The sequence below is a fragment of the Macrosteles quadrilineatus genome, unplaced genomic scaffold (assembly GCF_028750875.1).
Source record: "Macrosteles quadrilineatus isolate MER2022 unplaced genomic scaffold, UCM_ALF_1.0 Scaffold_2__2_contigs__length_208266976, whole genome shotgun sequence".
NCBI lineage: Eukaryota > Metazoa > Arthropoda > Insecta > Hemiptera > Cicadellidae > Macrosteles > Macrosteles quadrilineatus.
The window spans coordinates 81,145,359-81,164,126 of record NW_026542595.1 but is presented as its reverse complement, the minus strand read 5'-3'; the positions used below and the strand labels follow the sequence as shown (position 1 = coordinate 81,164,126).

Here is an 18,768-nt window from a genome sequence, read left to right as displayed (position 1 = left end):
GACATGTAATTTTAGAATTGTAATTTTAAAATGTGTATTTGATTGGCCAAACCAATGACTTTGGTAGTTGTTCAAACAACGTTTCTTAGTCTTTTCCACACGATTTGTACATCATATAGTTTTTACAATCTCTGATCTTGTTATAAACTTACATTTATAACAGAAAAACAATCCGTAACATTCGTTACAAGCAAAGTACTTATCATTAAAATTGTTAACCTAAGCTAAGAATCCGAAAAAATCTATTGTTTGTTGTCAGGGGATTTATGACGTAAATTTCATCTTCCTAACAAATGCAACATCTAACTACTGATATTGTTTTAAAACTTCAAAAAGTCTTGCTGATATTATACGTCATTATAAAAGCAGCATTTCCTTGAAAAGCGGTTGGATCCGAAACTGTCGTGAACTACACCAATGCCAAGGACTACAGAGTAATTTCAGCGTTAAAGCTCCTTACTGCCTTGTTGTAGTTTATGGACTTAAGGTCTTGAGAGAGCGACACTAACTTGGCGTTATTTTGTTCTAAGCCAGTTTCAATCAGGGAGCTTCTGAGCCGGACTGAAGAGTGAAGTACAGGTTGAAAATGTAATTCTTGGGTTCTGAATAAGATTATACATGTTCGTAGAGATAAACTGTAAACCATATCGACGTAGTTAGCGTATTGAGTTAGATGTTAGAATTTCCAGAGACATTATTGCCTTATTTCTATAATTATTTTTTATGTTAAGTTTTTCGTGTTTTGTGTCAATTAACATAAATTATTAAATTTAATTATATGGTAACTTTGAATAATAAGAGAAATCCTGCATGATAGTACCAAGACGAAACAAATTAGTGTCAAGAATACATAATGATTTGGGGAGTAAGTACTGTACGTAGGTAGTAGTCGTCCATCGAAGTGAGTAAGCTGACATTGAAATACAAGGAATTTGACACAAGATGGCTTACTAAAAATTAATACCTGCTGTTAATTATTATTTTGACGATAACTATTGATGTAACAGCATTATATTCATTATAAGGAAATTCTTGAGGGCTCATTAGGAATAAGTGCTTTCCGTTAAAATGTCAATACCTGTTAACGATTTACGCTGTGCTTTCTGAAGTTAATCTTTTATTTTACATGTAATGCAATTTTATATGATGTTTATGACAGATTCTTCCATCAAATATCACCGACGTAAATATTAAAAGCCGTACTTCTATTTTAATGCCCTTTTTTCAAGATTAAATAAGAAGAAATGCGCTATCATTACATAACCACAAGATTCTGATAGTAAAAAAGAAAATGTGTAATCATAAGTTTAAGCTGGTAAATAAAAAAAAATGGCTAACTGCATTATGCATACATATGTTTTATGTTCATTCTGTATTTCTACTGTAATTTAAAAAAAAAATATATATTTTTATCTTACAACATATACGCTCGGTGGCAGTTTAGGCTTTTTTTTTTGTCTGACCATGTTGATTGCTTTGGTTTTACTATTTAGCAATTATAAATCTATGTCCTCTTGAGGAAAATCGTGTAGTACGTTTGGGGAATATGTAGCGATGTCGAAGGTGACCTAGTGTTAGTCATTGCATTTCATTAGTATAGTTCACTGTACTCTATTGGGTCACCCCTTGCTTTACTGAATACATCCCATGTGGATGGGCAGATGGAAGCTTAAGAGAATCCACCAATCTCTTAAAAAATATCATATACAAATTAAACTACTTTAGGTAAATGGTATGTCTTTAGTTATGTATTTGGTAACTTAGTTTTACTTTAAGAATGTTTACAGTAAAATCAATATAATTGCTTAACCTGTAGTGCCAATGCATGTTTAAATAGAAATTTAGAGATTTATTTTATTACCAGATTAATAATATGTTTTAACCCTAACTTTCTTCTTCCTAAAAACATATCGGCCTTTCAATTGTCTATAGTTTTTTTTAGAGATAGTGTGTCAAGATATTGTTAGGGGTTGCATAAGACGTAAGGCGCTAGTTGGGGTTACTACGGAGGTACTGTGTGATATTCTGCTCAGTGTATGTTGTTAAATTAGTTCCTTCACACGTCGAGTTTCGATACGCGCCTGAATATGTGTAAAGTAGGATGTTAACAGAATTATGAGGGTGATAGTCGGGGGCTACTACATGATGGTACTGCACCCCATAATCAGTAATCACCACTATTGTACGTGCTGTATCTCGTGGTAATGTCCCTCTTGCGGCGTGCCGCGCCACGTACCGAGGTGAGGGTGACGTTGGAGGCGGCGCAGGCGCGGGGGCGGTGGTCGGGGGCGGCGGCGACGGCCACTCCGCCACAGTGCGCCGCGACTACCACCGCGACGGAACGGTGCTGTGTAGTGTAGTGTCTCACAGATGACTAACTTATGTGTATCGACGAACGTTCTCGTTATTGCACATAGGTGAGTCACTGGTAAAATACTATGAACTTTTTTGATGATGTTTATAAAAAAAAATATCTATTATTTAAATAGTTGATAATTTATGTGTAGTTCAAAATCATCCAACTTGTGTTAAACATTTTGTTAAGTGATACATATATAATTCTTTTCTGAATTTATTTAACTTAAGTTACATACTTGTAAGATTATTTCTGTAAATAGTCACACATAGGGTCAAATCCCTCATATGAATAAATCAGTACTCATATTTGGTGAAACGATTTTTTTAAAGCTAAATTTAATGAAAATAGTCAACTGAATAAGTTACTAAGACTACTAACAATTTATCCTCATAATTCATTTAACATTTGTTCAACTTATCGAAACATGTTCAATTAAATGTCTTAACATTATTTTTCTTTCCATAAACTTATCCTGTTTTCTATGTTTTAGAGTCTTTGTATAGTTAATTTAAAATGTTTATAAATATTATAAAACCCCACTTGAATACTAGTCAGTATTGATATTTAGTTTAACATAAATTTTAAAAGATTTATCGTTTAAAAAATATTAAACTGTAAATTGCAAACTATAAAACTATAATCATATCATTAATACACATTTTTCCCCTAAACTATAAACATAATAATAATTATTATTATTATAATGGTGTATTTTTATTTTTATTATTTATGTATTTTATTTACATTATATGCCTATCACTATAGAACTATAATATTTTTAATAAAGTATTATTAATTTTCCTTAAAACAGTCTACCAACTTCGAAAAGCCCCAAGAATATAAACAAAAAGAGTTGGATTATTTTACTATCTTATGCACAAACATTCTAACCATCAAAAGAACCCTCAAAACTCTATGAGATGAAAAATAAAAGCATACAGATTATAAACAAACCTTGCATTTCTTTTTATTACTTAACTGAAACTTAGCCTTCAAATTGGCAATGAATTGGAACTCTCTCAAAATTGTTGAACAACATCAACTATTATTTAAAATTTATTGGCATGTAAAGTATGATTCTGTATGAGATATTCAAAATGGCAATTGTAACAATATTAATATTCACAAACATTTATGATATACACAAATATTATTCTTTTCAAATATTCAAGTATGCTATAGACGAGACTTTAAATTATACGTAAACACTGAAAACCAACCAAAATATGGACATAAATATACTCGTATTTTGAATTGTTTAGAATTTTTGATTACATAAAAAAACAATTTTACTTATAAAATTGTATTTATTTTTTTAGAGAAAACTACTTGTATACACTCTATTTCATTTAAATCAGGCAATTAAAGTTTATCCATTATGTTATTTTCTATGGAATTTTCAATGGCCTCAATTGAATAGTACTACTTTGGGGTATATTAAAATGTCTTTTCTGACACACTCAGTATTATCACTTATTTTGATTCTACTATCAACTGTTTTATCTCCTAAAAAACTAATACCTCCAAAAAATACACAACGTCCTTTAATTTTATCACAAATTTTGTTATGCTGTATTTAAAATTAAAATTATCTCAGCAACCGTATACGCAATCTAAATAACAAATAGTTTTGTAAATATTCTGTTTTCCGAAATATTTGTTAACTTGTTGTATTGTTTTAACAACTTTTAACTTATATTCATGTAAAATGGAGAACAAAATTTAATCCCTTGAAAAATACGAAGCTTAGAAATAAAAAGTCAAATGTAAAACCTGACAGGACAAAACTGGGTCAACACATAATGAAGTTCTCTTTAGCCATAATTCACAAACCACAGTTTCAAAAGCGACATTGAAAAGTTGGCTTTTCAGCTTGACGCATCCCAGTGAATGATTGTATTGACGATAATGTCAAATAATTGCAATTTATGATGGCAGTTCATTGTAATGTATCAGTGATTATCTTACTATTTTCAGTACTATTTAACAAACATTTAAAGTTTGATTTGATAATAAAGGTCTGCATTACTTGTTTTTGGCTAACATGGGGCATTTAGTCGTGGTTGAAATTAAAATGTTTTCTGAGTCCACTCATAAAACCTTTAATAAAAAAAAATCAGCCACACAATATTGATCATGGCGATCAGTTGTTTTTAAACGACTGATAGTGAACACGAAATCGTATTAAATTGTAGGAACCAAGTATTCGAAAATTAAATTAAGTTGTCCATAGTGTATAATTTTATTGATAAAAGGGACAGTTCTAAAATCCAGTTAAAACCTTTTAGAAATAAAAGATTTTACATTCATAACATTTTTAATACATACACAATTTTGTCTTGACCATGATTTTCTTACCATAATTAAAGTAAGCAGTCTTGATAGTTTCATGTTCCAGACTGTGGGTATTTTATTTTCAGTTATATATCATCACTAGAAATATGTTAAATCGAGGATGAAAAATAGAACTGCTGTTCCGAAACACAGCTATTAAATATACATAGTCCTTAATAAAGGGAAAATCTGACAATGCAACAAAGCATTCAGGTCGCGTCTCTGGGATGGTAACAAATCTTTCTCCTTGGGACTAATGCTGACTTGTAATGAATCAAAGTCTGCTTTTCAGGAATATTAAATCTCTTTCACCAGGTAATATTAGATCCCCCTGGATTCATTCATTGTGTTGCAAATGTTTCTTTTAATGTCTCATTAGGCTGAGAGAAAATCCTCTCTAAGAAGGTTCTATATTAAATGTGACTTGTGACGGAAAATGGTAGCCACATACATAACATGATAAACACCATGTGATAACTAAGTACTTCGTGTATTATGTAACGCCTTACAACAATTCATAAGGAATTAAGGTATAAATCTAAATTCATCAACAAAACTTAATTTGTTGAGATTTTTTTACTATTGGTGTTAAATGTGACCCTTTACATTATTTTCTTTCATGGAGAGCTAAGTGAATATCTTATCAGGAATACAATATATTTTGTAAATTTTATATAATTTATTGGTTTGAAAAAGATATTTTGACAATGTTATTAAATGAATATACAGACATTTGAATGGAGACTCCCTATATTAATTAAATATTTTAGGACCTTGTTATTTTTAGTAATTTTTACTTTTTATTATTCTATAAGCGTGTTCAAATATTCAAATATGTGTGGTTTATGAGTAATTTACATAGAATCGTTCACCGGAACATGTTAGCAATTCATATTTTTCCATATAACGAGGCCAGAAGTCACGAAATAAAATTGTTATTCATAACCGAGGACCGACTGGAGCGTTATTTTTGCTAATTCAATTGTTTTGCAATGCAAATTGATTATAATTTAAATATTTTTATTTTTTTATTTTTATTTATATAAAACTACACGTAGATACCAGTGCGCAAATTGTGCATGTTATTAGGGTTGACAACTTGTCTCTAAGGCATAACGAATAATGCCATACCCTTTCATTCTTCAAAGATTATGTTAGCAGAATAAAATTGCATTTCAGATACTATCGTCATAGGAAATTCAAATGATGTCAATGTTTCTTTACCTCAATTATTAGATTAATAAAACTATCAATTTGTAGTTTTTAACACATGTCACCTGCATATCTCTATACCAAAAGAGTTATTTACTCTACCTTGATCATGAAAACGGCTATCAATAAAAACGGTCTATTCAAAATAAATGTTTTAAACTCTCGTATTTATAGTTTAAATTTGCTTAAATTTGAACTAAAGGTAATTAACTGTAAAATTCCAAGTCTTATTACAACTTGCTTAAACCAAGTTTGTCAGCAGCATCTGTACCTTTGATAGAATTAATCGAAGGCTACGACAGCGAAGACCTAAAGAGAGTTGCCTTTTGTCTCTCCGCTAGATTATAAGAGTTAAACGACACATGAATCGTAAACATTGTTAAATAGGACGAATAAAAAGGGACGTTGTAGAGAAACCCATAACTGTATTAAGCATATAGAATTAGATTATTATACGAAAACGTTTAGACCCCATTAAATGTGGAATGATGGGCAAAATCTCAATCAATCGACCAAAATTGAAAAGTCTTTACACTCCAGCCAAGAAATAAACCAGATTTAGATGCATTCCAAATTAAATAAACCTGTTATTATTAGAAATTACTTAAAAAAAAAAACATTACCCTATTTATTCGTAATGTATCCACAACCTTTATATCAGTTGAGTGATTTGCATCCCTTTGGCACAAAAATGGGTTTGCGTTTTTCAATTGATTCAATTCAACTTTGAAACTACCGTTAGTTTGTGTAAAATTAAACTATTGTTCTTCGTATAACTACGGTTAAAAACTACAAATTGATAGTTTTATTAATCTAGTAATTGAGGTAAAGAAACATTGACATCATTTGTATTTCCTATGACGATAGTATCTGAAATGCAATTTTATTCTGCTAAAATAATCTTTGAAGAATGAAAGGGTATGGAATTATTCGTTATGGCTTAGAGACAATTTGTCAACACTAATAACATGCACAATTTGCGCACTGGTATCTATCTAAGTATATCTATCTATACTATACTATTTATTATAAAAAAGAGGTGGTGTCTGTGTGTATGGGAAAAGTAAACGCGAAAACTACTGGTCGGATCGGGCTGAAATTCGGCATGATGATAGCTCATATTCCCGATTAACATATAGGCATATTCTTATTTCAAAAATCCTTTCGGGCTCCGCCCCAGTGGCTCAAACTCGAAAAATACTGGTCGGATTGGGCTGAAATTTGGCATGATGATAGCTCACATTCCCGATTAACATATAGGCATATTCTTATTTCAAAAATCCTTTCGGGCTCCGCCCCAGTGGCTCTGGAGTTTCCCATGTTAACCTTATGAGAAATAAAATTATTGAATCTTAACAGCTGTTTCAATTAAACAAGTTGGTTCTGTTCTGTGATGTTCAATAGCATTAAAGTTACAAGGATTACCAACAGGGTGCAGCACTAGCACTATTATTTCTTTTACATTTATGACAACAGCTAATTTGCAACCAAAAGGTGAGTGAGCGTAGCGAACGAACTTCAACCTGGAGGCGAGTGAGCGTAGCGAACGAGCTAACCTGAAGGCAAGTGAGCGTAGCGAACGAGCTAACCTGAAGGAAAGTGAGCGCAGCGAACGAGCTCCAACCTAAAGGTGAGTGAGCGTAGCGAACGAACTTCAAAAAGAACCGAAATTTCTTAAACCATGTCCTCACTCATAACTGCTATAAGCATTTGATACTTATATGCCAACCCCGTACGAAGGACGGGTACTCTGCTAGTTTTTATATAAATAAAAAACGAAATTTAAAAATATTTAAATAATAATCAATTTGCATTGCAAAACAATTGAATTAGCAAAAATAACGCTCCAGTCGGTCCTCGGTTATGAATAACAATTTTATTTCGTGACTTCTGGCCTCGTTATATGGAAAAATATGAATTGCTAACATGTTCCGGTGAACGATTCTATGTAAATTACTCATAAACCACACATATTTGAATATTTGAACACGCTTATAGAATAATAAAAAGTAAAAATTACTAAAAATAACAAGGTCCTAAAATATTTAACTCAGGGTATGATTATGATGTATTCGATATCAAAACCGGTAGTTTTAACTAAAGTTGTAGACACATCACATATTTCATAATACCTCAAAACTTGTGAAGGTAGAGCGGCTTTCTCATTATTGTAGTATTATTTTATTTATTATTTTAGTATTCTTTCTTATTATTATAGTAGGCCTACCTCTTAGGAAAGGGGGGTTTTTTCATCAAATTTTACGTAGATATTTCTATGATTCGCTATAAGTGAATAAAATTGTATGACGGAATTAAATTAAGTGAGGCTACTCTTAGCTTTATGTAAACCATCAAAATCCTGAATGAAATTTGAAAATGTATTGACAATGTGCGCTAATAAGTTTGAGATAATTCTTATGCACTCAATTAGAAAATAGTGGAAACAAAAAAAACAACGTTGATTTAAGTCTTTATATATTAATTCTATTTCGATATAAGTGTGTTCATCGTTGCTCCTTTTGTGCTTAAATTACTAACTTCATCTATTTAGAATTCATGTAATTTTTTTAATGGGTTGTGCATTTCCTTGGCTATTTCTTCAAGGTCGTAGATCTTTCACTGTATGTTACATGTGGTTTTAGCCTAGTTTTATTTAATTCAATGTATACCACTTTAATTTTTACCTTTAGTAAAGTTATCGTTTATTTTATATTGTTTTTGTGCAACTGGAATTATCATCCCTTTCATTATACAGTAAAGTAGTTATTTTAGATAACAGTTGATTTAAAATTAAATTAATTGTTTCCTAAGCTCTAAAGAGCAAGGGAAAAACGATCAACTGATTTTATCTTGTTCTAAAATCTAAATTAACATCTCGTGGCTGTTTTTCTGACTCATTTACCACCAACACGGTAGTGTTTGTTTTCCAATTTATTTCTATTATGCGAATCAGAAATTTTTATTGGTCGACAATAAGTGAACAGAAATACGCATTAACTAGTTTTTCTACGTTTAAGCTGTTGTGGTTTACACACTGCACGTAAAATTCAACTTCTACTTTTTACTTTGCTGTGTAGGTTTACTATAGTGCTTTTCGCTTCAACTTTTATATTAAAATAATGTTAATTTGGAAATATAATAGTTTTGATTTTACTGACTTCTGTTGTGAGTATTTTTGCTTCGTAATGAAAAGCATTGGTCATAACTTGTACCGAAAGTGATTTTCCAGAACTTGCTCCAGTAATATCCGTCTTCGCCTCTCGTACGTAAAATATCTGCCACATGTTCAACTTTTCCTGATATATGAAACACAAGTGCTCTCCAAAAGGTGCGGAAAATACCACTTTTAATACTAATGATAAAATATATAATTGTTATTGGGTAAGTAAAATTGTAACCCCTCAACTAAACTCCTAGCTTTCGTAACTTACTATGTTTGCTATTTCAATCAGGTCACGTTACAATATAATTGGCTTCATGTCGTATATTATTCCTATGAATATTAAAAAATTCGTAGGTTTCTGATGTATTTAAAAACAATAACAAAATTTAGAGATCTTGTACGAAATAATATCTCACGGTCCTTATAGTGTAAGCATCTTAAAATATGAACAAAAACATACACTTAAATAGTACATAGTTCAGTTATAAAGATAAATCAATATTAACTACTGGATTTGCAACTGTTGGATTTAGTTTTACATCTAGTATAAGCTGGGAAGATTGTCTCTGATCGCTATGTTAACATCGGGCCTAAACAAACCTCTACCCAGCTAAGGAAAACAATGGTGATGGAGATGAAGCTTTCGGCTTAGTTACACTCCACTCTTGATACAATCCGTTTGTTATATTACACATGTGTTAGGTCTTCATGGTGAAGTAATCATTTTCTGATGTGCCGACACAAGTTTGGGATTGCAGTAGTAAAATTAAATGAATTTTTAAAATAATTTTTTAAATAGTTATTTCACCAGTAAAGGTTGAATTCAATTAGTCGTTATAGTTGTATTTCGTATTCGAGTTGACATTTTGTGTTTCTATCAAACTTATTATAGTATTGACCAGAATTTTGAATGCTTCATTGCAATGAGCTGTTTCTGGTTGACATCGTGTAAACATTACTTATTATTTTTGTATTTTCGCAGGAAAGATTATTTTTCCAACCTCGAAGTGGAAACCCAAAAGCCTGTAGTATATTCGTCAAAAAAGTAATGTTAATACACATTTGATTACTCTAATTAATCAAGGTTTCAGCTCAAATATTCCAGTACAGTATTTACTGGATCAAAGGATCAAACATATCCGAGCATCATTATCAAAGTTTCCCATGGAGATAAGGCACACGTTTGATAAAATCTAAAGTAAAACAATCATTGTATTAGTAAAGTTAAGTAGCAATCTGAATGAGTTACTTATTGAGAGAAGGCAAACAAAATTAAATTCAATAATAATGTCTTAGGCAATTGTGAAGTAGAAACTAAGTCCAAGCAGTCTTAGCTCATTATATCCAGTGTTTTATTGCAAATTACTTGGTACTCATATAAGTTACGTATAATACTAAACTATTGGTTTGTTTTGGTAGTTTGGATAAAGGTAAATTAACAATTTTAAACCCCTAGCATTGAAGTTACTGAAGTATTTTTACTCGATATTAAATACGAATATTGATAAAAGGGTATCAAGGTAGCAAAATTTACAATTTAACAAGACGGTGAACTAAAATGCGGTTAATAACTATTCAATAATATACAGTTTGTTTGTGAACTCTCTCGAAAAAAATCATAGGATTGTTCCTTGGGTTAATACAAGAATATTTTACATTATAAACATGGGTCGCCGGAGCCTCGTTTTCCGTCTGTCTGTCTGTATGTGATTTTCACAAATGAATCCATAACTTTCGAATTCCTTAAGCGATTAACTTGAAACTTGGTACGTAAGTAGTGACAAAAAAGACTAATCTTTGCACAAAGTATCAGGTTAATAGGTTGTACCAATCCAAAATGGCGGCCATTTAAAATTTTCTTTCTTAAATAACTCAAAAACCATTGATTTTACAAAAAATTTACAAGAATAACTTTTTTAAAGCAATTTAACTACAAATCGATTGACACCCTATTTTATAAGATTGGACCAATATCAACTGAGATATGGCAGCTTTAGTGGTACGTGACCACTAGAGGTTAGTTGCAGTGCATACCAGAGCATGCGGCTTAAGTCTGCCACAACAATGCAACAGTCTCCGTCCGCTTTGCAAGTTATTTTTAAGCGATTTTAGATTATTTCAAACAATAATAAAATTTTACATAACCCTAAAACTATCTTTTTTTAAATTATCTATCATTAGTATGGCTTAGAAGTTGCACACCTTTTTACTGTATTTAAATAAACACAAAACACTCAAACTTTTTGTATCAGCTGTGGTGAAGTCAACGTACATGTTTACAAATTAATCAGCTGATTTTATTGTGACCTGAAAATGTTATTATTTATTCATCATTTTTAAAGTGTACACTCAGTGTAAAAAGGTAGAGTAACTGACTTTATTAAATAAAGTCTTTCTTTGAATGAAAACTTGTAGGGTCATGTAAAATTTTATTATTGTTTGAAATAATCTAAAATCGCTTAAAAATAACTTGCAAAGCGGACGGAGACTGTTGCATTGTTGTGGCAGACTTAAGCCGCATGCTCTGGTATGCACTGCAACTAACCTCTAGTGGTCACGTACCACTAAAGCTGCCATATCTCAGTTGATATTGGTCCAATCTTATAAAATAGGGTGTCAATCGATTTGTAATTAAATTGCTTTAAAAAATTTATTCTTGTACATTTTTTGTAAAATCAATGGTTTTTGAATTATTTAAGAAAGAAAATTTTAAATGGCCGCCATTTTGGATTGGTACAACCTATTAACCTGATACTTTGTGCAAAGATTAGTCTTTTTTGTCACTACTTACGTACCAAGTTTCAAGTTAATCGCTTAAGGAATTCGAAAGTTATGGATTCATTTGTGAAAATCACATACAGACAGACAGACGGAAAACGAGGCTCCGGCGTCCCATGTTTATAATGTAAAATATTCTTGTATTAACCCAAGGAACAATCCTATGAATTTTTTCGAGAGAGTTCACAAACACCCTGTATTTATCAATCAAAACTATTTTATTCAGCAAATGTACAATGTTTTTCGTCTGGCGAGTTCGGCAATGGTGCTTTGCAAGTTTAAAATTAAATAAAACTGTGAAAAATTGTTTATATTTCCATGTTTACTTATTTTATTTATACGAAAATGTTATACCATTAACATTAAGACATTACCATAAGCATCTGGGCACCTAATATGTATTACAGTAGCGATACCCTTCGAGCTAAAATCACATCTTGTATTCATGACCTGCAACGCATATATGGAAAAAGCTGTTTTGTTGCACCACGACGCAATGTATTTAGACATATCGAGAAATGTATGATGAAAAGGGAACGTGGATCAAACAGTGAGCAGCTTGAAGTGAATGGCCAATGGTAATAATACTAAGGATGTTTGCATATTTCATGTCTACCTGTCAGTTCGCCAGTAACTCTGACTGTCCATCACTCCGCTAAATGTAATTAGAGAGACGAGTGAACTAAACTCTCCCTGTTATTACTCGAGCCAGTCTTTTTATTTAAACTAACCTTCCAAAAAACTAATTGATCGTTAAATTAGTTTACTTAAGTACACAAATAATTAAGCACTTAACGATTATTATTTTCTCTGAACACGTCTGATTTGGATCAGAAAATGAATATAAATTACCTTTGATGGTGAATCCATTTCGAGATAAGTATAAGCAGTGCAGCTCATGTATTATTTAAACTAGTTTCCATGCATTATTTATACTAGGTGCTCTGCTGTAACAGCTATGATAGTGCAATTTTCCGAGGATCACAATGAATATATTTCATTCAACATCTTAGGATCCGTTTTAATCAACCTGGTTTCTAACGGATAAATAATGAGTTGCAGTAATATATCTTATTCATTTAATATCTAGCGTTGTGTATTATTTGTATTAACTAAAATTGCTTCTTTTCGATGAAGAGAAGATTATTGTTATGAGAAGATTATTAAATCAAACCTACTTCGGAATTAAATTATTTAACTGAATTGATTGAACTGCAATACACATTTATAAAAAATATATATTTTAATTCCTGAATAGATTTGTTTAATAATCTTACTAATATTATAAATGTGAAAGTTTGTGTGTTTGTTTGTGTGTTTGAAGTTCAATCACGCATAAACCACTGGACGGATTGGGCTGAAATTTGGCATGATGATAGCTTACATTCCCGATTAACATATAGGCATATTCTTATCTCAAAAGTCATTTCGGTCTCCGCCCCAGTGGCTCTGTAATTCCCCATGTTAACCTTATGAGTATTCATATTTAAAGGGAATTAAAGAATTTAGTCAGCTGTTCAACTAAAAAGTTGAATCTATGATATGGAAAAGCATTAAAAAGTTACAAGATTTACCAACAGGGTGCAGCACTATGTTTTTTTTTACATTTATGAAAACAGCTAATTTGAACTAAGCAGCATCAAAAAACTGTGATTCACAATGAGAACTGTCAAAGTAGGATTGTTTACAGTTATGTTTTTCATTTAATGAAAAATTTGTGATATTTTGCGAATTGTTGATAATTTGTTTTTCTCTATTGTATAGGTGAAGTGGTAGAACATTATGGCTATGGTAGATGTGTAATACTATAGAATACTGTAAATTAAAAAAAAAACAAATTTTATCAAACTGTGTCCTCCCTTATTGCAAACGCAAAGCTTGAGTATAACTGCAATAAGCATTTTATACAACCCCGTACGAAGGACGGGTACTCTGCTAGTCTTCTAATAAAATCGGCAAGAGTATTGTATATTCCTACGCCTATACAAGTTCCGTCAAAAATATTACTATATTCAACCATTAAATTCACCTTTAATAAACAATTTAGCAGTTAAAATATATGTGTATTTAAACTTACTAAATGAATACTTACATCATTATTGTAAATATATTTTTTTTACAAGATGAAAGTACTAATTTTATATTTTTTTAACATCTCCAATGTGTGTAAAACTCCTTTTGGCAGGTCTTAACAGATTTTCAAGGTATTTCTTTCGATGTTTATTTGCAACCTCAACAAAAATATGTTCTACTCAAACACATTATCCTTCCAGCTTGAACCATATCGATTGCAATCATGCCTATTCAAAACTGTTCACTGTAAAATTGTGATAAATAGTTGCATCACAATAGAATATGTACAGTTATGATCGGAAGAAGTTTCGATCCACCTACATCTATCGGACCAATAAACTGTGTTGGGGGTTAAGCCACATTATACATGGAGATTCTTTAAATTATCGGTCTCAGACCATTCAATTTAATTATTTAAAGCTTTTCTCTTTGACTGATTTGGGTTTTAAATATGATAAACTTTACTTAACCTGTTAATATAATTTTGACAGTGTTTTATATAAGCAGGTTATTTAGAAGATTACAGCATAAAAATTGTTACAAAATTTGTGCATAAAGTTTGGACAAAAATTGTTGACATAAAATTATATGCAAATGAAACACTGTGACCGTATCATGGACGCATTATTGCCTTGATGACCCTTTATTGTTGTGGTGCAACATCTATTTGCGCTAATGCAAAATGTGTCATTTGATATTTCATTATTATTGTAAATGCAATTAAATTGACAATTTCTAGGCTAATTGGACTAAGAAAAAGTGACAGCAAAATGGCGATGCTTACTCACTTGTAGAATTTCCAAGACAGCGAGCCGGTCCTCTTCGCCTATTCTCCGCGTCTTCCTCATGGCCTTCTTGATAATACTTAGTCTTGCCAATATGTATACTATATGTAATATGGTTACTACCGTTGATTATTTAATAAACAAAACATATCTCTTCTGGTTTATAACAATTATTGTATCTTCCAAATCCTGTTGCTGTCATAAAATTTTTCATAGCTTATAAAAATGCATACATATCGATTAGAATAAATAAAAACTAACATACTTCTAGTATTTAAAGTTAATTTTGTATATAACTGAGTCATATTTCCATACTGAGTCATATTGAGGTATATATTTCAAGGTATATATTTTTCAAGTAATTTAGCAAACAAACTTGATAAAAATAACTACAGTGAATATTAAACTATATGATCAGGTTCGCTTTTATGCTATGCAATGAACTCCAATTTGTAAAGGTGTGGGCCCCTGAACAATAAGAACACCGCTAAACGGGGATTCCACGGCCATTTGTGCGGCGACGATCTATAAATCAAGTTGTCGGCTTTGCTCCGATTGGAAATCTATCTCTAATTTCACGTTTATCCCTTACAAATCTAGATTTGTGGGATCGGTATCGCAAGCGCGAGCAAGGTTTATTTTCAATTCCAAACACTATATTTTAGCTCTAAATCACCTCCCGGGAATCAGGTTCACGTTTTACAAATACAATTATTGATGGCTTAACGGATCCATTAATGAATAGAAAATTTAAAAGGATACAATTCCAGAGATGAACAATTTTATCACGGATGACGTAAATACAATTTTTGGAAAAAATTACCTTATATCCATCATAGGTTTAGAGAGCCCAATCAAACTTAGATCCTATTTAGATTTTTCTTCTGATAGTATTTACATTTTATTTCCAGCTGTCACGATTCCTTTTGAAACTAATTATTACTTGAAGATTTCATTCTAATACAGAACAATTATTACTGTTTGATATTTATTAGTTTCATTATTTCAATCTTATCACAATTATTCTAAACAATTCATTAAAAATGTATTAGCTAATATTTACAGTTTATCAAGTATAAATTATAATTTATTTTCCATATTAAGAATAATCATATGTTATGACTGTAAATTAAATTCTATTATATCACATTTATAACGTAAAGAATATTTCATTATTAATATTGGTAACAATGTAAATGGAAGCAGTTTGATAAACTCTAAAATAATTATTCTTCAACAATTAAATAATTTAAAAACAACATTTGACTGTGAAGATGAATTAGATGAAAGCGGAAAAATTAAGATCCATGAAGAAAAGTATAACCTAATTCAAATAAAGCCAAGAAAATTATAAAATTTGTATTCAACTTTCAAGAAGGTTTAACCATGAACAGTAAGTGATTCAAAATACAGTCTACTTATTCCAAAATTAACAACAACTTTTCCTTATCTATTTCAGCCATCAAGCTAATTCAATTTTAAACGTAATTTATCAAAACATCATGACAATTACTTTAAGAGTTCCTTGTTCGTAACTTCTAAACACAAACAAAGCTGTAATTGATAGGTCCCTCATTACCTGTTGCATCAATGAAAAAATTGGAACATGATCGGTTTCTTATTTAGACTTTGAATCATAACGCAAGAATGAAAGATTATCTTATTATTACATGATATGAGAAGCATCCTAAAAATTAATTAATAAACGAAAAGTCCCCTACAAGAGGACACGTGTCGCAGGAAGCTATGTTGTGGAATTAGTTTGATGAGCAAAGTTATTTTTATGTTTATTACAGGAATTTATACATATATAAAAAAGTTAATAAAACAAGAAACTTCTATTTATTAATATTTGTATAATGTCATAGAGCCAAACAAGTTTGAATTGATGTTGCTTCTCCAAAATAGGAATGAATAAATACAGAGCTTGGGGGCAGATAAACATTCGTTTGACTAATAAAAAAGGAGGTTAATAAAGGATAAACTTACTTCTATGTATTCAGTACACAAGTAAGAACGAACTAGAGCAGTACACAATATAAAATTATAGTTGTAGCAATGAAATCACTGTGGAAGGATACAATTTGCCTTTGGCCCCACGATAAACAAAAGTTTTAGTGTTATGAAATAGCGAGAAACGCGTAAAAATGACGTTTTTGCTCCGTTAAATAAGTTTATCCCTTTTAAGTAGAACAAAAGCCATTACTGGATTAGCTATTTATAACATTTCCGAGCTCGTCTCCAACGAACTGTTCCCTTGAGATTTTATATCTTCGAGTTTTTAAATACTTTATTTAATTAGCTTAGGAACTTAACTTAACTTAACTAGCTTAGGTTAGTATAGATTTGTGTTACTTTTCCTGTTATGAGAACATACGTGACATTTACAACTCTATACTTTCTACATATGCATGGTACGAGAAAGCAAATACCCTCACGCGGCAACCTGCGGACTAAACGAATTTCCATTAACCTTATTGGATTGTCACAAAAGTATTTCCGTTACCACATTAGATCCATTCCCTATTTAGATTAGACCAAGTTTTATTACAAGTACTGATGTAATCAAGTCTGGCGTAAAATGCTTAGGTGATATTTAGGTACAAGTACAAGTTTGCTGCTACAGGGTGGGAAAAGTGTTTTTGTCCCAATAGTAACGTGGTAAAAAATAAATAAACTTACCCAATTTGATCAAAATACATCCATAAACAAGCAAAATACTACAGTTAAGCATGGCATTTTTTATTGTTATTTTTTTAATTTCTCCGTAACATTTAATTGTACAACGACGCTTCAATAGTTAAATTCATTTGTTTTGTAGTTATTCGTGATGTCAGAAATTAAAAGTGTATTTTTTATGTTTTAGAGACATATTACAAAAATAGAGATTTAAGTTGAAAAACCTCCATAACACACTATCCTCAGGACCTGATTTTTCTTGTTCACAATCCGTTTCTAATGAATCAAAATTTCATAAAAAGCGGTTTAAAATTACTACAGTTAACATGTTCACGGACACACACGCACACAAACACAAATATATGTATACACCAATTTTAAAAATAGGTATTTTAGCCACTTACGTCCTAGGGCTAGGTAATACCGCCATCTACGGTAATAGCTTATCTCCGTCGGGAAGATTTTCTAAAAGCTATTATTTAAAACGAGTTTTAGTCCAACAGGTTATAAGTCGGCCCTTGTTAGTCCTAAACACAAAATATTAAATGTGTTGTAATGCTAGTTGTACAAATAAGTCTCATAAAATTTTTTTTCTGGGATGATATGTTTCCTTACAAAATCGAAGTATAATGGATACATTGAATGAAATCTAAGATTCAAAGACGATTTCTTCCATCAATCTTCAGACCACGCTCAATCAGATCTGAATAGCCAATCAGGACTCAATCACGCGGGAATCCCGCAGAGGATTGCATTTGTGTCATTTAAGATCTCATCTCAACACTTGTGCTTCTCGTATTATATCGGCCACAATCGTTTGATTTTAATTTTAAAATCCAATGTATCGTTGATTCATGCTTTAATAGTGTATTTGTAGTATTTTTAGTTATTAGTATTAGTATTTCATTTTAGTTTGGTGTCTATTTTTGTTTTATAGTAGGATTACATTACAGAGATATTTCTACTCAATGAGAAATCCTATTTTTCTGGATAGGTGAAATCACTGTTTAAAGTGAGCTTGACAGTCCAATCGTGGCATAATTGTTTACCTAGTAGAAGACAGTAAAATATCAGAAATATTTATTTTACTAAATACGTTCGTATTTGAATTTGTTGGTGCAGTGTTTTACCTTTAGTCTAATGTTAGAGGGAGTGTGCTCGCAGAGAAGATTGGTGTTTTGTGGCCAAGGTCCTGGAGGATACAAGACCGGGCAGGGGGTGGGGGATAATTTGGCGCTTTAAGGGACTGGCTGAATGCTCTCACTGAAATAACACGGGACAAAATAACTAGTCTCAGAGTCCTTTGCGATTGCTTGTGATATACTGTGCAAACGGTCTTTGTTATTTGCATTGTAATACAAGTTAAACAACGTATGAGTTTCGCA

General features: G+C 31.2%; 1 protein-coding gene across 1 annotated transcript in view; it reads left to right on the top strand.

The window, feature by feature from the left end:
• Window positions 1–2,322: 2,322 nt before the first annotated feature.
• Window positions 2,323–18,768, top strand: part of LOC128984484 (fat-like cadherin-related tumor suppressor homolog) — a 97,253-nt gene continuing 80,807 nt past the window's right edge. The window contains exon 1 of the mRNA XM_054403812.1: window positions 2,323–2,417. The gene's annotated coding sequence lies outside the window, so the exon portion shown is untranslated. The remainder of the gene's footprint in view (window positions 2,418–18,768) is intronic.